The sequence below is a fragment of the Pyxicephalus adspersus genome, chromosome 1, assembly GCF_032062135.1.
Source record: "Pyxicephalus adspersus chromosome 1, UCB_Pads_2.0, whole genome shotgun sequence".
NCBI lineage: Eukaryota > Metazoa > Chordata > Amphibia > Anura > Pyxicephalidae > Pyxicephalus > Pyxicephalus adspersus.
This window is the reverse complement of record NC_092858.1, coordinates 97,670,993-97,692,630: the sequence shown is the minus strand read 5'-3', so window position 1 is coordinate 97,692,630 and position 21,638 is coordinate 97,670,993. Positions and strand designations below refer to the sequence as shown.

Sequence of the window (21,638 nt, the reverse complement as noted above, 5' to 3'; positions counted from 1 at the left end):
GGAAACAGCAGACTCAAGTCTCACAGGGCTTTCTGCACCTGCAGACATCTCGTACTACAGGCTGATGATTTCAGTGTTCATAACATGTCACCAATCCTTTAGCCGATACCCAGGCAAGGTGTGAATTTCCATTTTATGCTTCTAGGTTTATAACTTAACAACCACAGTGTGCCGTACTGGGGCTGTGGAGCCTGTATATAAAACTGTCAACTCCAATTCTTACTTTTAATATACTATTTATGTATTTTCTGCGTTGAAAGAAGCATCACTTCCAGTGTCTGTGAGTGATTTGTTTATAACACTCTGCTCAACAATTTTACATCCATATGAAAATGGTGTTTGCTTTTGCAGGACAAATTTCCACTGGGCTTTTATCTGGTGCTTACAAAGGCAACTCTCCAAAGACAACCTTTATCCTCCAATAGTTTAGCTGGACTTCACACTAGCGAAATAACTACTTACTGGGCTTTATTCCTATAACATCCTTTATCATGACTATTATTTGTTAAATTGGAACATAAAATAAATATAACATCAACAATAATAAAAGATTGCATTATTTAATTACAATTTATTAGGAGTTGGAGTCAGTGTATTTTTGCTGACTCTGACTCCAGGCACCCAAGAATTTCATTCTGACTCCATGATTCTGACTCCATTTCCATAGCCAAGTGATTTTACTTCCAAATTTGAGATACTAATCCAGAATATTATTAAAACAGTGAGCTACAAGATCAGAGAAGCCACTGCTAATTGTGTTTCTTTGAAGTAGGCAAGATTGTTGCTCTATGAAATCGTCTACTGGCTTCAATACCATCCTGCAATCCAAGCAAATGACTTGATATGAAGACTAGATATTAACCCAGCATCTTTAAAAGACTGCCAGGTTTTACCTCTTATGTGTGCAGAAGCCAAGATGGTAGTGCCAATTGGGGAAAACTTGTGGGCACTACTAAAGCTTTGAAATATTTCATTTTTTTTCTATAAAATACATTTATTAAGATGATGTAAAATTTGTCACAATTGCTAGCCTCTATCTAAAAAGGCTTCTTCCCTGGCTTTGTCCAAGTTTAGTCACATACCGGTATTTAGACACCATTAAAAACAAAGTATCAGCATAGCAGCCAGGGAACTAGCATTCTAAAAAAGAGGTCAGCAATCTGGTTCTCCTATATCTCAATACATTTCACATAAAAAATATATATGGGAAAATACATACAAAAAAATTACCAAAATGCCCAATGCAAGTGATATTGTAGTGTGTATATCACTATGATATCACTATAATAGTGTGATTATAAATCTTGGAGTGACTTAAAAAAAAAAAGCTGTACCCAAGGAAACAGAAAAAGTATCTTTGTAAATTATATAAATTTATGATGGAAATGAATCAAGCATGTTATTGCACCTTGCGCAGAGGAGTAGTTTCTCTATTTATGTTTATAAAAATACAAAATGTGTTTTTGGCATAATGTGATTTTTATTTATTACTAGATATACAATATTCACTTGTAACTACAAATCATCTGGTGCATGCACACACACAGCATTGTAAAATAGGGTAAGTAATCCATATATACCGTAATCTAATTGATTGTTGAGGTTGGAATATATCTGATGGGCATTGATAAGGCCTTGATTGTCACATATACAAAATTGTTTTATAATATATGGGGCATTTCCCATAGCAACCAGGTTCCACCCACTATGTTTCAAGTGCAAGTTGGAAAATAAAAAAGTGACTCTATGCAACAAGGACATTATTTTCTTTTTTATTTTTTTGGCATTGTGATAATGAGGTTTAGGTAACCAGATTTCTAGTGCATTAGCACAGATTATAAAAATGCCCTTTCTGTGCCACACTAGGTTGTGTGGATGACATCAATTCTCCATATAAATAAAATGTAATGGCTTGAATCATTTTCCTTTTTTTCTCTTTGCAGTAACTGTGGACTACATTATACTGCTGTATTTCTCATGTAAAGTCAGATCTAAATTTATCCAGCTTTCTGACATTACACCTTGGGCAAGGTCATTTTATCCCACCCAAAACCACCCTACTTCAATATTGTCCACCCCTCCAGCTCCTTGTAGTCACACCCCTCTTTTAGAATTTTGTTTTTCCTAAAAAGAAATAACAAGAAGAGGGAAAAAATAAACTTTTGGGTCTGTGAAACTGAAAAGTAATCTGGGGGCTGGAATCCACTCCAAACCTCCTGGTCTCTGCCCCTTCTCTCTTCTTACACACTCCCACCCCTTGGTCTTAAAGAGAATTTACTCATCCTGAATATTCACATGTTATAAAACTCTCTCCTTTGCTGAGCTGGGCTCAGCTGACTGCTGTGAGGCTGCAAGGTGCCACTAGTAGCTGAGCAGACATCCAGCTGTTCCTGCAGGAGACAATCACATCTGCCCTCTTTAGGCACCACAACTAACCTGATGCCACACTGATTGCTGACACTGCAACGGTAAGCTCCAGCTATTTTATAACACTTTTACCCAGCATTTGGGTTTAACCATATAAGTGTTAAAGCACTGATATGATGTAGTAACCGACAGCAACAAAAAGGATTTTAGATTTCCATAGCCATGCAAGGTTGCTATGGGTTACTGCTTTTTGTAAAATAAGATCAGTTTTTGAGTATTTATTCTTTATTCTGTGCAAGAATGCAGACTGAACTTTTTTTGCCCCAAAGAGAGGGACACGGAAAGAATAGGAAAAATTACAAATAGGGGCTAGGAAAAAAAATGTAGGAAACAGTTGCTTCCACAACTGTGGTAGACGTTTTAAGTAGAAACTTGTGTTTTGATATTATCTTGAGACCACATAGTAGTCTAGATGAATCATCAGGCTGAATTTGGAACAGGTGCACGGATCCTTACTATAAACTTTTTTTCGGCCAGCTACCTGTTTACAGCAAAAGCTTCACATTCCAAGGGCAAGCGGGCTTTTAGGTAAAAGTAGGAAGTGCCGTAACCTATAGCAACCAGATCTTATTGTGTTGAATCGATAACAGATAACATCTCATTGGTTGTTGTTTGTGGGAGATGCTGCTTATTGTGGTACTCTCTGCACTTACATTAAATAAATGGAAAACGGGTTCTGATTTACCTAGCTACCTGTCTATAGCAAGAATAAAGCAAATAAAAATGATAAGGCTAAAAAGGCTTTATCTAAAAAAAAAAAAATAGGTGGAATCAGTCTAGTCTGTGAAAAGCTGGCCACTTGTGTTACAATCTGATTGTACAATCACAAAAAGGAACGATAGTGACTTACCTAAAGAATGCTGAGTATATTTCTACTCAGGTAGGCCCTACAGAAGATTGTACAATCAGGTTGTCCAATGTGTGATACTCTTAAGAGATCCTGCAACATAGATGATCCAATACCTTTGTATTTTCAGGATGTTTACTGGTAGGTAGGTATCCGGGAGTGCATTGGGACCTTTAGTGCACTTGCTAATCAAAATCAATTTACCAAAATTTGTTCTTGTTCTGACTATTTGAAACTATTGAACACTGAATCTGGTTGCTCTTAGATAATGCACTTTTTTGCATTACCTTGGAAGGTTTGGTCTGCTAGAAAACTGAAATATTGGTATGTAAGGATGATGGTTGTTCCAGTCAATTATTGGCTTCTTTTATACCATTTTGACACTATAGATGATCTGAACTCATACTATCCTGGTTTTGCATGACCAGCCATGGAGTTTCACTAATTGTACTACATCCTGCAATATTCAGTCCCTCTACTATAACTGTGTTAAGAAACATCAAACATGATGGCCAGGGCAGGTGGGTACAACCTAGATCTTGCTACCTTATTCTATGAGGGATTGAGGAATCTGGTAAATGGTCCAATACTATTTTCTACCCAAAAGGCAAAAATATGTTCTAGGTGGATGAACCCTTTAAATATGCCCAAATATAGTTAGTTATGTGCCGAGTTAGAAGAATGTGGGTGAATCTGTATATGTTACCAAATCTTTGAAGCTTGAAAATGGACGATATCAAATATACTTTGTCTATAAATGTACAGTCAGCAGGAAAAAATGTATACATAGGATTGAAAAGTGACCCTGAGGACTATGTGTTGGGCCAATGATGTATTTTTATTGAGTTGGAGGATATTAGCTGTCATATTATATTCTTATCATTTAAATAAAAGGTACTAAAGTGGCTTCAAAGAGAACTAATGAGATGGCCAGATCTCTTCTAGAGTCTGTCATTTGTTCTCATGGGGTGCCCTAGGTTAAAACAATTGAATTGGAAAGTTGGAAGACAGACAGTGTTTCAACTCTGACTCTACTGACCCCCACTCCTCTACTTGATAAATGTCTGTTTTCAGATTTCTATCATGACAGGTTCTTTTTAGGGTTATTTCTTAGATTTCTTGTAAAATGCTATATTGGGTTTCTGAATTTGATTGCACAAATGGGGAACCAATGCACAAGTTTAGGATACCAGTACCTACCATATGTACCTATTTCTCTTCATTTGTAAGCTTAATATATCTATTTAGACTATACAGTACATTTAGTCACTATTATAACAATGTTTTGGTGGAACATTTTCCATCATGGACTTTTAATCATATTAACATGGACCATTTATGCTGCTGGTCCCTACCTTCTCTCATTTGCTTTACATGTCCTTTCAAAGGTACCGCCCATGCGGAATCATAATAACATTATTTCTTTATATGCTTATAAAGACACTCGAGCCTCATGCTGCAATACTAATTTAGTGTTTATTATATTTAATATGTTTATTAACCGCTATTTTTTGAAATATAAATATCCTGCTGTTAGTGTACTAGAAATAAGAAATAAAGGTATTTGGTCATATACTTTATATATATATTTAGAGACAGGAATTATGTTTGTTGTATAATAGATGTAGGTGAGAAATACTTGACAAATGTAAATCTTTGTCCAACATTGATACTGCCACAATCTTAGTTTAGGTTTACTTATTAAAACCAAGTTTCTAATCTTACATTTTTTTTTCTTTATTTCTACCAATCATATATTCTATTTTGTCAGTGCATTCAGTGTGATGTTTATTAGTGTATTATGAGGGAATTGGGTAGCTCAAGCTTTTTTTTTTGTTAGCTTTGGGGTAAGCAGTGCAGAGAATTGATCCCAAAACTAAGGTCATGTCTCCATGTTCCGCTCCTCCTGGCCATTCACAGTATGAGACCTGGGGCAGTGGATTTTATGAATGGCCTGGAGGAGGTGGAGACACAACCATAGCGATGGGGTCTATAAAAAAATGAAGAGGCTACATCCCATTGGCCTGGAAATACAGCGGGAGCTGTAATCATGTTGGCATGTAAACAAGCAGATTTGCAGGATGTAGGAAAAAGCCTGCTTGATAAGAGATTGCTGTTGAGGAATGTTTAACTGCTTTTGCCCTGGAAAGGTTATTGTGCCTGGAGTTGGGCGTAAACTTAAGCTAAACATGAAAAAGAAATAGGTTGATTGTTCACATCAGTTTTAAGCAGTATTCTACATAGTATACCCTAGGGCACCAAAATGGCAGTGTACCTACGGTATATCGCTGTCCATTTACAGGATGTAGTGGAAGCAAGACTACGTCATATTTTACAGCACTTACTGTACATTGTTTGTAATACAGCTTAGCACCATAACCATTTGCTGTTTTATGGCTCAGAATTCTCCACACTTCTCCCGATTATCATATATATTTAAAGCTTTTTTGTGCCTTTTTTCTTTGTTTTTTGGGCTTGTAGGCAAAATGATAAGTGAGAAGATATTTTTACACAATGAGGTAAGTCCTCTTTTGGACAGATCTCACAGAAACCAAAAGATTTCTCCTCTATTTCTGGTTTGGTAGCAACTCAAAGTTTTGGATTTTACCTCTAGCAGTTATAGGACAAATAGAGAGGTTATATCTCCCCAATGGAACTACTGAGAGCATTAAAACCTGAAAAAGGTTCTAACTCCTCCATATTTTAAAACGGGAACAAAAACTTGAGAATTTATACACCATTAAACTGGCCCTGTTGCTTTTATTTATTTACAGTCCTCATAAGATGTTAATATGAGTATTAGGATAAGTTAAACAACAGCAAGTGTATTGAGCGCTCAGACAGAAAAGGGGAACTATAGTAACAATGCGTCCAGCTGATCCTCATAAAGCAGCTTATGCCACCTTTTACCCTAATCTGAATACAGTGCCTATGTTGTGTTTCCCATGCTGACTGCTTGCAACGTGATTTCTTACAGTGCTAACATTAAAACATTAACACTTTCAAGTGCTGAATATAAAGGCGGAGGTTTGTTGACCATAAAAAAGTTAGCAGAAGTTTAAATACAAAAGAAAAAAAGGAAAGGATAGAGAAAAGAAGAATGAAAAGCCTAATGTTTGGGCAGACTGAATGGAAATGTGATGATAAAAAAGGTTGGGTTGTTTGTCCCAGTGTCCTGCTCCTATTCTGGTTGCCACGTGCTCTGGAAGGAGTCTATGACCGCTTTGGCAAGGACATGGGAGGAGGTGTTCATTAGGAGTCTGGCAGTGACAGGGAGGCTGTGAAGTTATACAGAGGAAACTGTGTATTCAAACTAAGGAAATATCCCTAGCTCAGCATGTAATGTACAGTATAAAAGGAAAAAACGTAAATGTTCTCAATGACGGGAAGCATCATAATATGCTCCAGTATCACATTTAACTGAATTATAATTATTAGAACATTATAGCCCCTCGCTTGTATAGCCTGCAGGTACCTTTGTGCAGAATGGGCTTTCTGCTGTTTCATTTGTGGTGTGTCAGAGCTATAGGAAATATGTAGTAAAGGCTGGATAGGAAATAAAAAATTATTACATTCTTTCCTATGTGATGTTCTTTTTCAGAAGGACCAAGATTTTTTACAAAGTCCTGAAGTTAACACTATCCAAGTGAATATTTTACAGTGAATACTGATTAGTTGTGATGAAAAAAAAACACACGATAACTCAATAGTTTGCTAAGATTAGAAAGTCCCCAAAGTTCCTTTGTTTCTCACCTGTTGATTTTTTGAACTTCATTGGACAATTTATGGCTCACTTTAGGTTAAGGTTAAGTGCTAGGGAAAGGGTAAAGATTACTGTAAGTGCTCAAGGGTAAAGCAAACCTGTCCATGCAAGGTTTATTTTAAAACCCTTATTCCAGCAGCACAGCATTAATTGGTCACTGCCCTATTCAGCCACTGGGAGTGATGGCTAAATCTGTTACTTGTTCTGGGTATGGAGGAGCATGGGGTTTGCCCGGCCATGTTTAAGCTCTAATTGGAAAACTGGAGTTGTGTTTTAATACTCCCATCTATGTTTTAGAAGAAGAGCAAAGGCTAGGTAACAATGTGCTGCTGTGTTGGGGGAGTTTAGGTTTTAAGGCATAAATTTAAGGATAAGTCAAGGGGAAACATAAGTGGCAGAAGAAATGTTAGTGTTAGGGACCCTTTGCAACAGAGTACATAAAAAAAGCTCAGGAAACGCTCAGAATTTTTACTTTTCTTGGTGCCAATACCTTGTGGCAAAAACTACCAGCACTAATAAGTAACAACTGTAACTCGCTAAAACATATCACTGCCAAAATAACATGCCAAACCGCATAGAGGCACAAAGCAGTAGACTCGACTTTAACAAGACACGAGTAAGTTATGGCAAAACCTTTATTACTACTAATACCTATCACAGTGGCCAATTCTGCTGCCCCCTGTTTATTACCAATAAAATCTACAGGTACCCAATGACACAAAACAGCTACACAGCCATTAAAATAGTACATTGACTAGAATATAAACCTTCATGATAATATTGGCATTAGACCAGTTGAGTGGGATTGAGGACCAAGCTATGATCTTTTGTGACAAATATTGATTTCACAGGGCAATCCATCCCAAATAATCATCTTTACCCTAAGACCCGTGGCTAGGAGTGTCTGCCTAGGTTAGAAGTAGTTCATTGGAAAAAGATTGTTCGGCAAGGATGTCATTTTGCCATGTTTGTCATGTTTTTTGTTGTGGTAAAGAAGAAGTCTTCCTAGTGCTAGTGTTGTGCCACATATGCTTCAATTACACTTATCAATCATTATAGACACATGCATATAGGCAGCACAGAAAAATAAAGTAGGCTGTTTTTGTATTATTACTTGTGAATCACTAGTGGGTATATTAATTTTATAAAATTATAGTTAGACTAAGATTGGTGGTGGGAACAGGCATTCACAGGCATCTCAAGGTCATTGCATCAACTATTGCACTGGTTCTTAATGAAGAAGAGGCAGCATACAGAACCACTAATTACTGCTCCCATTCATACCCTATGGGCAGCCACAGGCTAGACAATACATGTAGTATCTCAACCATGGGCATGGTTCACAGGAATTAAAGTAATAACTACACCACAACCTCACTGCACATCTGAATTGGCCCTACTCAATATTCCAATATTCTAAACCAGATCCAGACCAGAAAAACAAGGGCATGTCCTGGTTATCCTAACAGAAGTGCTAATTAAGGTGTCAAACATAGTATGCCTACAGGCTCTTAATATTAAAATCGACCTATGAACGTGCACTAAACATATGTAGCAAATAAATGCATATGAAGCAAATAAATTGATATTTTGGTCTTTTTTTTAATATTGTACGCCTAATCTGAATTTTCAAACACGTCCCCTGTGGGTATACATCTGCTTTAAAGATGGTAAAAAAAAAAGTAATGCTTTCCTATGCTTTTCCATTCTTTTAATAAAAAGAATGACAAAAAGCATGGTCAGCTGCTACATTAAGCATCACAACAGCACAAGTGGGATGGGGTATGTTGGATATCAATAAAAATAAATATGGATTTTCTTTTTTTTTAGACTGTTCAAGGTTCTTAGAATTTGAGGAATGGGTTTAATGCCTAAATATATGCATTACTAAATATATTCAATTAACTAAACTTGATTATGTAATATATATTGAAGGGTCATGTTCTATAAATAATGGTTGATATATAAATAAATTTAACAGCCTTGTTTGACCTTTTTAACATGATGAAACCTTGAAATAACTTTTAGGGCTTAGGAAACCCCTGATAAAATTATTATATGCACAGCTCACAGTACAGTAGTATGATAGTCAGAGGAAGAGTCCCGTTTACATTACTGGCCAGTGGGAAGAATGCCATCTCTACAGATAGCCAAACATTTCACTGGTGCCAATTAAATTGGGTTCAGGGGCACAAATTGCTCATGGGACAAGGAACCCCTGGCAATCTCTGGAGGAAACTTAGTTGAGAACCACTGATCTAGTAGTCTTATGTATAGTTCCCAATATCTACATAGTTGTCACTCTTGCTATGCAATGACAAGACACTGGGTCCCCTTTCCACTAGGGATGTTATCTACATAGATTCATTTTTTTAAAGTATCTTTAAGTTTAAATTTGTTCTCTTTTTTCTGATTTCTTTTAGAGCTAAACTGGTAGGTTTACTAACTACTGATTACACTAATCCTAAAAAAATGTCTGTGTTTGTTTGACACCAAGCGCCAAGTGGGCAGAGATTGTGAATAGGTATGTGTTAAGTGCTATGGAACATGTTAGTGCCTTTAAATGTGCAAAATGCTAATATTAAAACAGTGAAACTACTTCTTTGAAAACAGGGAAATGCATTTTAAAAGCTGGTGTCGAGACAAGCATCTAAATACAGAGCTAAAATACATATATGGCAGCTGTTTGCATGCCAAAATGATTTGTCATATTGTGCAGTTTATGGAATTTGGGTAAAAAAGTTTTTTTCCAGTTGAAGAGGAAAGACCAACCTCTTGCAAATGAAGCTTTTTTGGACATCACGGGGCTGACAGTTAGCAATTTAATAATTTGAGAGTCAAGTAGGCCTAAAGCTGAACAGCAGATTACTAAAATGTACCAGTAATGCAGTTATATTTTAATATAATATTACATGTATTTGAATGCAATTAGTATACATACCGTATTTTTCGGCATATAAGACGCTCCGGCATATAAGACGCACCCAATTTTAAAGGAGGAAAATCTAGAAAAAAAAGATTCTAAAAGATTATTCCCCTTCTGATCACCCTGTGCCAATTTATCCCCTTCTGATCACCCCCCCAGTTTTGGGGAAGAAAAAGTGCGTCTTATACGCCGAAAAATACGGTACTTAAATTTGACTTGACTTCACCCTCTTGTAAACCTCTGACCAACAGCACTCAAACTGGAAGAAGTATTAACAGTGGGGTAAAGATATCAGTCTACTGCTCCTTCTCTTTCCTAATAGGCATAGATTTTTAAAGTGTAGATGTGTAGGCAGCATTAAAACCATTCCTACATGAATTCACATATAGTGCTGCAAGCCATTTCTATACAAAGCAGTAAGCCTAAATGAAGAGTGCCCCACATGTAATATGATGCCCTTAACAGTCTCCTATTTTTCTTATATACAAGTCTGCAAAATGACTAAATTGTCATACACACACCATCCTTGCAGGATACACTGTTAAATAAATGTTGCATAACCTTTGCTGATTGTTATTGTAATATATCAAACGTAATGGAATTCCTGCTCAGTCATTAACATTTGCCAACCAGCAATAATTTTTTGTAGACCAAATTAAAGGCAACAGTGTGCTGGAGGCAGTTAAATAAAACCTCTGTAGTTTAAATACCCATACATTTCTTGGATTCCACATTCACATTTAGCTAAGATTAATGTGATTGCTTTGCAAAGGCTAAATTACATTTGGTAGGGTAATCCATGGCAATTCTAGTTGACACAAAAGCACAAATGAACACATACTGACACTTACTCTAAACTACATTCCTCCAACTTATTCACAAGTTGAAGGAGCAGTTCTATTTCCTCTTCTCCAAATGTACAGCTTTTTAGAAAAATGTAAATATAATTACTGAAACTAGACAAGAATATTTATGAGCTTTTGTAACATATGTGCAAGATTTGGAAAAAGGAGAAGCATAGGGATCCGGACTGATTCTTGTAATGTTGAGGATGTTTTACAGTTGTGAAAAGCCTTCCACATTACAAGAAGTCCAGGTAAAGGAGACTAACTACTACTAGATTTACTGTACAATGACCTTGATGAACAAGAACCTTCACAGGCAATTTAAAAACTACCAATTTGTTTATTTTATGTGTCATTAGAAGTGCAAAGTCTAACTTTAATAGTGAAATGACTAAAGTATGGACTGGCTGGAGGACCTCCAAAGCAGCCTAATACAGCTGGGTGGGCATACCAATAAAAATGTGATCATTATTGACAAAACAGCAGCATGGAACCCATCAGAGAACTGAGAAAATTAAAACTCAGTGATTAAAAAACTGTGTAGTTACTGAAATTAAATATACAATTAAGTTGTTAACCAGGTCAATAGAAGTCATTAAAATATTAATTATTAATTGTAGAAAGAAAAAAATAATTTTTAAGGAAGTTTTGTAATGACATTCTGCTAGTTTGCTAGAAATCGTCATAATTAAGTGGTATAATAATAATAATATTAAAAAAGTTGATCTTTAAGAACAAGAGAAAGAAAACAGAAAATATTATAAATAACAAGTAGAAATCTGGAACATTTTCAGTAGTATTCTCAATCATATCCCTCCCATAACAATATTTTAGAATTAATTTTAACTCTGGGTTATCACTATATAAGAATAAAAAGCTTAGTGAGTGTAGAGCTACAAATTATTATTGCCTCATGATCATCATCAGCTGCCCACCACAAGGTATCCCCAGTCTTAATACAGAGGAGGTGTACATAACGTGGGCAGAGAGAAGTACTGGGACCTGACTTTACTCTTTTCAGTGTAAATGTTGAGGATGAATAGCTCCACAGTGGCTGTTACTACTTAAGGTTTATTTGAAAGCCTTTATAGTTCTTAGTAATATTCAAACATTTAATTATCCACAGCCTGGCCACAGTTACACTCTGAATTGCTGACCATTTTCTGTCATTCTCTTGAGAATGCAAAATGAATAGAATTTCTTACTTGTACTTGTTTCCTTGTGTTAGTCAGTTCGTTGGACTGTGCTGTGTCTTGGCCAATTGCAAAATCTGTTTTTATTAAAGCACCATTGCTTAGTGAGATACTGTAAAGAACTTGACATGAACAGTCCAGAACAAACAGAGCTCCTACTGACCAGCCAGAACATAATGGGAGAGTGAACTAGAACAGTGCAGTCTTGCAGCACGGTAGTAACTACTAACATGTAGTAGTGATGCTAACCTTAGCACCACCTACTGTACAGCCAATGTAATCCTGGATAAATTGGGACTCTTTAATTCCAAAATGTGTTCTTAGATGTGAAAACACTTCTTTATATTGCAGTGTACATGAGATGGAACAGACTGGTCTTTAATTCTATTGCATTTCTACTGCTAGTTCTGTAGCCAGCAGGTTTAGAGATTTAGTTCTATACAGCTCTCAATAAAACAGCCCTGGGGCATTTAAAACATACCAGCAAATCCTCAGTGTTCTTGGCGGACCACAATGTTTTTTCTGTACTGGCATATTGTGAAGCCAAATGTCAGAAGTGTACAGACTGCCTTTAGTTTTGCTGTAAAACAGTGTTTGCATGGCTTATCCACAGGAGTTCACGATAACTTTGTATTCTTGACCTGTATTCCTGCCAGAATGGTCAAGTGGCAAGTATAGGTTGGAACTACAATAAAATCTACTACTGTGACCAGTTTTAATAGGCGCCCTGCTTGTAGGCAATGTGCAGGGACATCAACAAATTAAATCTACTTTCACACCTTTGTTATATAGCACAAGGACTAATTGTTAATTGATTTGTTATCTCTTTTTTTATCAGTTTTTTTTTCCGTTTCCAAACTTCTAGATCAACAGTTGTTCTCCTATTTCACTTTAGTCATTTTTCTGGACACACACTGCTAAAAGTGCAAGGGTTAATGTCCGCTTCCTAACAAAAGTATGTGTTTCAACAGCATATAATACATGCTTCCTCAGTTTAAAAGTCACCTAACCATGACATGTGCCTTGCCTAGCAAAGACAGCAAGTAGTGAAAAAGGAAACTCACTAATAAGTTCATCAGCCTGCACTCATTTGCACCTATAAGTCTTTCCTGTGTGATAAGTCACTTACTGACGATATATTCATAGCTACATAGTAAAAGTAATGCCCAGCATCAGGTTTTCTGGGCATTCCTGTTTCCCACTTCTTAGACTAGCTGCCCACCTCAACGACACTCCCTCTCCTTCCTGTTACATTCTTTTGTGAAATGTCCTGAAGGGAAAAATGACTTTGTGTTGATTTGTCTGGGTTGTGTGTTCACCTCCAAATTAGTCTTTTATGAAAAAGCTGGGCTCAGAAGACTTAATTTCATTAAAAACATTCTTTTCATATTTTTATAAAGCCCGGAAAATCCACGGTGCTTACGCAGGGAATGCAGTCGGAATGTAAATGGGCTTATTGTGTATTAGGTACTGTATCATATAAAGCAAGTGGGTTCAGGAAGCATGAGAGCAGAAAAAAATTAACTATATGGAGGTCTGCATCTTAGAATGTCAAATGCTCTTGGTAACACCCTTAACACCTAATGCTGATAACATAGCCATATCTACACAATTTGCCTGAATGTTATTGATATACATATATATGCTTGTAAGAAATGCTGTATAAACAGCAAACAAAATGAATATGATGTGCTACAATATCTACTAAAAAGTCATGAAGGTCAGGGCCTACTAATTTATTGTAACTTTCCAATGTTTGTTATCCAGTGACATTTCTTTTTAAGGTAAAACTGCACAGATGAAACTGGAACCTGTAATGGGGGACGTGTAGAGATGCCTTTAAGCTCTATGTGGTGTTACAAAATAGTGAGATTTTCACATACAGCGTCAGCAACACCTTACATTGCAACCACATATTTTGGTTATGTAGCTGAGTTTTTAACTTTTACATTTAGCTTGGCTTAAATACAGTAACAGCACACAAATTAGATTCATTTGAGCTTGAAAAAAAGGCTTTTTTAGGTAGTTTTACTGAAAAAACAAAAACAATTTAGATAAGAAAATGGTAAAAATTGGCTTGCGTAGAAAGTATGCAAGCACTTATATATGCAACAAGTAGAAGAAGGCAAAGGAGGTTGAAATAAAATGTAATATTTAAGAGACAATATCTAGAACATTGTTCTGTTTATGTACATTGTTCTGTACCTTGTTTCAGTTGTAATAAAAGAGAGGGAAACAAGACAGGTTTTAAGTTTAAATAAATCTTGCACTGTATTGTTTGTGGGACAATAGCTACAGATATTGTATATTAGATGGACAGCAGGTAAACAACTTGGTAAGGCTGCAATATGGTGGGTGTGACAAGGTAGGTTTTGTCTTGGAATAAATATTAGAGTGTATTTTTTGAGACAATTGCCACAAATATTATGTTGCTGCTAGACAGTTTTATCTTGAAATAAATGTTAGGATGTATTTTTTGAGACAGTATCCACAAATATTGTGAAGTAGTTAGACAGCATGTAAGGCTATAACATAGGTGGGGGAGGCCTCAACTTTGTTATTGTAAAATTATATTTTATTAGTACATGTTTTATTTGTTTTTATAGAAGATTGGTTGCCACTTGGTTTTGCAAAGACAATTGGTTGCAAGGACAGACATTAGGTTGCTAAAACCAAACAAGGGCCATATATAACTTGCAGCTGACCACAGCACTCTACTGCAGACTCAATCACAGTCTCAACCACTCTCGTTCAGTTGACATATACAGTATACAAAAACAACGACACCAGTATTGCCTATTGTTCTAGTTCATGGAGGTATAAAGGTTTAAGAAATGAACTGGCTATGGTTCCCAGCTCAAAAAACTATTTTTTGCAACAAAATATCCATAAACAAATCTTTGTATGTAACTTAGGTTAATAGAGAACAATAACTTCAATATATCATAAAATTGTGGGCTTTTGATTTCAGCTGGGATTTGGAAATCTATATTTTGATATTAATTCTCTTTTCAGCTGAATTAATCTAATCAGATGCCTAAGCAAATATTTATTTTGCCATCTTCTGTGGTAAACTTTGTCAGTTTTAGTAAGTGTTACAAGGCTTTTTTTCACAGTTTATCATTTGATCTAAACAGACTGGCCACACATAAGACAAATATTTGGGTAATCCAATAAAGATACAACAAACCTTATTTACTTTCAAACATTCAACGCTCATGAGAATGGAGGTAGTGGCAAAGTTGTTAACACCCTTACCTTGCAAAGCTAGAGTCCCAGGGTTGCACCTCAGCCAAGTAACAGAGCTTGTATGGTTTCCATGTGTAGGCTACTTCTGGGAACCAAAATAACATACACATGACTTGAGTCTCATGAGGGAAAATGTACTTTACAATTATTGGTTCGGCCCAATACTGGCAAATATTATTTGTAAGAAAATATTTGTAAGAAAATGCTTTACTTTTTCAATGGTGATAGTTTGTGCTATTCAGTGTTTGATTTAGTTAAATTTTCATTAGATCAAACAAAAATGCACCCACTCTATATTCTACAGTTCTAAGTTTATGGGTCTTCAAGAGAAAGATCAGTAAATGAAACAAGTACTGCAAATCACTTAATCCTTAGCATAGCTTGAATCAATTCAGATGTAATTTTTTGAAGAAATGTCTTTAACTATGTGTTCTTCTTATAACAAGATGGGAGTATTTGTGGGACTGTAAGTGTCAGGAAGGGTTAAAGAACGACACAAAACACTCAGGCTTAGCTTAATGAAGGTATTACTTATCTTTATTGGATGCGACAATGGTCCAAAACAGCAAAAGTTCCATCAGCAAGATCACAGGACTCGGTTTACCCCAGGGAGTGTCCATTTCCATATCATCTAACGGAGAAGAGTCAGGCAGGGAGAAGCTGGCATTTCTTTACACTTATCTAGAAAATGTCAGCATCAGCACTCAATTCTATAATGACCTGGAGTTAACAAATATACACTAATCTCAACCAATCAACTCGTTACACAACCATTGCTAGCTCATTTTGACCTAGTATGAGAATATATATATATTTATATATATATATATATATATATATATATATATTGTATATTACCAGTTTCTTTCTTTCTTATGACCCATCAGGGCTTAACAGCCATAACTTTCTTCTTATCAGGTCACTCCCACCCAAACTAGGAAGGATGTTCACAAGGGCACAGACCAGACAGTTTACACAAATCCACCTGTACATTCACATCACTCTCCAGGGGAGTAATCTGAAAGACTCACCATTCCAGCTACATTTCCTGTACATTTTACAGTCCTACAAATGACAGTAGGTCTCCTATATTGTAGAAAAAATTGTAGAAAAAAGAAATGTTGTCTAAATTCTTTCAGGTACCATTTTCTAATACCATTTTTTTATATTTGCTTCTGATTTGTAGATCATTACCATTTATTATGGACACCATTATTCAACTATACAAAAGCAACTAAATGTTTATGTCAAATCACTTATCACTATTGGAAACCTGTGAAATGTGGAACCTATCATGAATGACAACTTTTTGTAAATGCTAATTGCTTAGATGTGTCTTGTTCCAGTGTTTTCTGAGTTACTGACCTGATACTAACATCTTACACTTATTTCAGCCCAGTGTCAGTGGGCCTGATTTAATAAAGCTTTTAAAGACTGAAGAAGATAGACTATCACCGAAGAACGTTTTCTGTGTTTTTTTTCGAATGTACTTCCGACCACAACCTTCCTTGTAACCTTTCTAACTGTGCAGCTTTAACTTGTATTGAGGGATGATACTTTGAAATACCCAAGTGCCTTTCCCTGTAGACCTTCTGTAAATGCTTTTTCAGGGCCAGGTTTTAGCAATTAGGAGATAAGAGGTCTATCAGTGTCTCTGTGTAGTTTGTTTGGGTGTTTAACCATAAATCATATGGGCTAAAGTTGAACCACACATTTTCTTCAGTGCAATACTCTAGGCCAACTTTTCTTAACCTCTTTAGCATGAAAGGGCTGTTGAAAATATCCCTCATGTCTTCTATAATGCTATAATTACGGTATCCATAGCTCACAGTACATTAGCGTGACACAGTAGGAAGAATGTCTCTTACATTTTTGGGCAGTGAGACGAATGTCACCCTTACAGATAGCCAAAAATCTATTTAGTGTCAGTTAAACTGACCTGATAGGCACAAATTGCTCATTATTAAAGGACCCCTAACAACCTCTGGAAGAACCATAGGGTTCCATGAAACCCTGGTTGGGAAACACTTCTCTAGGCCAAAGCATTCCCCAACACATTTTTAGCAGAGAAGCTAAACCAGATGACCATATCCCAAGCTATAAAGCAAACAATTGTACTGTAATTACCTGTATGTCCCTAGATAGCAACAAAATACCATATAGCAATCAGGATGTAACTGTACTCACATTGGCATGTTTAATAAAGCATAACTGCTAAACTGACTCTTTATTTTAATTGGCATAAGTCCACAACCTGATAGTGCCATTTAGAATAGAATTTATTTAAACACATTCCTAAATGTAGACCTTATGCGCTTAAATGCATTGGTATATTTAAGCAAGTGATAACAATTTCATCACGTTAGTAAATTTGGCAACCACAACCAAGTTCAGAATACATTGGCAAATGCTATCTTGGATGATGACCTTAAACCGGAATCATGTGTAGCTTTTATAATCCCCAACTATTTCCAGGCAGCCTTAGCATACCACTTCTCACTCTCTTCCCAGTTATATATGCCTAAATTGGAAATTTACCCACCCTTTTCTATTATACAATAAACATATCTTTTGGAGGGCATTCATTATTTCCTGAGACGTTGTCACCATGTTTGCTTTAAGGAATGCATTCTGTTTATAGTATTTGGATATTCCATGAGCTACTGGTGATAGTGTCACTGGGTTTTTAGTTGAATATCTAAAGAGATGTATGGGGAATGCATTCCACAAAAGGTAATAATAAAGTAAGCTCACAGGAATGCCTAGTGGGTCATTGAGACAGGAAGTGATGGGAAATCTCTCCAGTGAGATAAACTACTTTTCAAACTATTTATTTTGTGTGTAGTTCTATTTTACAGTCTAATACCTTACATCTGAAGTTCAGGTGAAACATTTTTAAATAGTATTCTTGCGTGCATCTTGGTGTTTCTATAGTTCTCTGTTTTCTGCATAGGCAATATGCTCACTACTTTACATAGGGTTTGTAAAGACATTTGGCCTTCCCAGTTTCTCTTTTGGAGATATTGAGTAGGGATGAGCGAGAATGCCTCTGACATCTGAAAATTTCCTCGAACTTCCAATGGGTCCGCAAAATTTCGGCGAACCGATTTCACGGACCCATCGGAAGATTGAGGAAATCATTACAAGATGATTCTCATGGCTGCTTTCATGAATGCAGCCGTGGGAATCCTCCTGTGTGCAATCCCTGTGCACTAGAGGTTAAACGAGGGCTTAAATGAGAATCTCTATCCAAGAACACATACTACAGGGCTGCAAGAGCAATCAGGGGAGCAGAGCTGTCAGCTGTTCTGTGAGCAAGAACAGCCCAATTCCCGGTGAGTTCGAATTTTAAAATCTCGCTCGCTCATCCCTAATTTTGAGGAACCTGTTTAATAATGAGAGACACAGAAAACACAAAATCAGCTCTTACAAAAGGTTTTCTCCTACAGGTGATAATTTTCACCTTCCCTCTGGTAATAGGCCTATCTAGAGGACTTGGCCAGGAAGGCTCTTTAGAAGATAGGCACACTGGATACATAATGTCCTGACATTGGAGAGTTAAGTCTTGCTCATGATCAAAGCACTAGCCTCTGATTCCTAGAATGCTGACCAGGGAGGTCAGATATACCTGCTTCACAATCATATGGGAAATGGTTGGCTTTCTGGTATACAAATACCTAACATAGAAATGAGGGAACAAATTGTATTTCTCCCCACTTTTTTGTTCCTGAGTTCCCACCAATGTTTTGCCTTCCAGCCAACTTAATGAGTATTAGGGTAGAAGTGCAAGGTAAAACTATTAGCATAAATTTATTAGCTTTTCTAGTGTGAATTCTAAGCCCTCCTACCACCTCTACCACCAAAGAAAACATGCTGGAAGAAGTAGTCTACTAGTTACTTAAAAAAGGAACGAGCTGTTCAATATGTAAAGGTTAATGCTTATGTACACAAATCTTTTATAACCCCTATACAACCACTATACTTGGCTGGGCCAAGCATCGATAGGATCAACAGGTATTGTGAGCTCCTATAAAACAGCAACTACAATAAGCTATATTAAAGAGATCAAGAGGCAACTCATAAGACAATGTAATTGCATGAGATTACATACACTTTAAATGTTCTTTTAATAGAGAATGTGACAATTGTATTCTTCATTTAAAGCAAAAAGAGTTCACATTGTGCTGATTTGGGCTCGTGGTGGGTATTAAAAATACCTTCCTGTTCTATGGGACAGACGAAAAGCAGGTACTGTTCTCAAGCTGAAAGAGAGATCTGATGAACATATTAACAAGCATTTTTTCAAAATCAACAATCGTGTTAAGATTTATAATGTATATACACTGCAAGTAACATGCCGTACTTGCCAGATAGGTCGATCATATTCATACACTAGCACTTTTTCTGTCCATTGGTTTTGGCTGGAAAGACCATTATTTCACCCTAAAATGTTCAAGTAAAATGAGCCTGCTATTTATTAAAAAGAGTTTATAATGAAAAAATAGCCAATTCTAAACCCAAATTAAATGAGAAACTCAGGATTTTCAAAACCTAGTGTCTCATTGTCCTACTGATAGGACACCACACCTTGCTTTCTTTTTTCTTTTTTTTTTAACAATTTATTGTAAAAAAAAAAGTGAAAGAGTTAGGTATAACTTTTTTTCTTGTTGTGTTTTCTCTTCGTTTTTACAGAAGTAACCAGTTGCTTACTTTGGCGTTTTCCCAGCTGGTTCTTTCAGAGTTACAATAAAGCCTCATTTTGCTGCTGTTTTCTTTTAATTCAAACCAGAAAACGCCAGTCATGGGTCTAGCCAAACAGGAAAAAAACGTTCCGATAATTGATCGACTTTTACTAACGGCTGAAATTAACCCTCCAGAATCAAGCCAGTACAAGCCAGCCATTCTTTGGTTCTTATAGCTGTTTTTTAAGTTGCATCTGTAACAGCACACACATATATAAATAATGGCAGTGATCACAGTAAAATAGTGGTGGTTGGTGCTTAAGTAGAACTAGGCCAAAAGTTCTTCATACTCTATACAAGAGCGTAATGAAGAGTTACAAATCATTTTATTGTTGTCATTCTTCTCTTTTCTTTTACTGATGACCAAAGGCAACAGAATAGACTGAGAATCAATAGGATATTGGAACATCTTTCCTAAAAGTCCCAGTTTAAAGCTAATTCACAGGCAGGAATACATTTCTGTTCTTCCATTTCTTTGATTTGCACAACTCTGGCACACAACAAAGCCCCGTTTGGCAGAGCAGGGTGCCTGATTTTTCTTCACACTTACACTTATAGGTCATCCCCATCCTATAACCTGGACTGCAAAAAGAGAAACAGCAGACTGATTAGCTCATCTTGCTGTCACATGCAAATAACAAGTCAAATGATTAAACTGACTATTTTGAAAAATGTATCTTAGGATACATTGGTAATAAGGAGCTGCACCAATTAATAGCTTTTATAACTGAATATAATTCAGCCAGTGTTTATTGCAATAAGTATAACCTAATTCCATATGGTATTTTTACTAGACAATGTATGGCAAAAAACTGTAGACTAATAGATCCATGTTCCTGATAAAAGTACCTGTCAAACCTGTGGAGCTTTATAAAGTCACTAGCTGTCAGGTTTTGTTCCTGACAGGTGGTAGCTTTCTGGTCCCTTTGCACTTTGCCATAAAAATACAATTTATAAGACATGATAGTTTCTGTCCACTTAAACTCTCACTGAGCTTTACTCCATACAAACTCCCTACACTATGCCCTTTCTTTTCAATGCGAATAAAGAAGCTGTCTCTTCTGAACCATATGAAGCAAGACTATGGGTCATAATGCCAACATTTTTGTTTAATTAAAGCTATTTTTCCAAATACAGTATGTTTTGCTTGGATGCATTATGGATGTATGGATTCTGCACAACACTACTTCTATTGTTTTGTATGCTGTACGTAATATGCCAGTATTCTGTTCATATGGACGCTAAATGGTACCATTATCCTTCTTTCTCATACTGGTGTAATTCTCAGAATTTGTTCTTGTTCAATGTGTGCGGAAGGTAAACTGTGCCATTTCTTTCAGAATGCTGGAAATGATTCTCAGTATCTATTATTTGTATGGCTTCTCTTATTCTGTATCCTGGGTATAATTTGTAGAATTTGTATTTATGGACTTCTTAACATCTGTTATTAACTACGTAAATGTTCTGTACAACTTACCAGGTTGCTTAATGTGAATCTTGGCATTTACATTAAAGGCTAACTTACTTAGGTGTTGTGGTGAATCACAACCACACACACCATACCTTATCATATCTTACAATAATGCACAGGTATAAAAGGACAGAATGAATGTCACCCCTAACATACATATGATACAGAAAAATGC

General features: G+C 36.2%; 1 protein-coding gene across 1 annotated transcript in view; it reads left to right on the top strand.

Moving 5' to 3' along the window:
- The first annotated feature begins 2,280 nt into the window (after window positions 1-2,280).
- The window catches only part of COL8A2 (collagen type VIII alpha 2 chain), a 70,403-nt gene continuing 51,045 nt past the window's right edge, over window positions 2,281-21,638 (top strand). The window contains exon 1 of the mRNA XM_072420119.1: window positions 2,281-2,468. The gene's annotated coding sequence lies outside the window, so the exon portion shown is untranslated. The remainder of the gene's footprint in view (window positions 2,469-21,638) is intronic.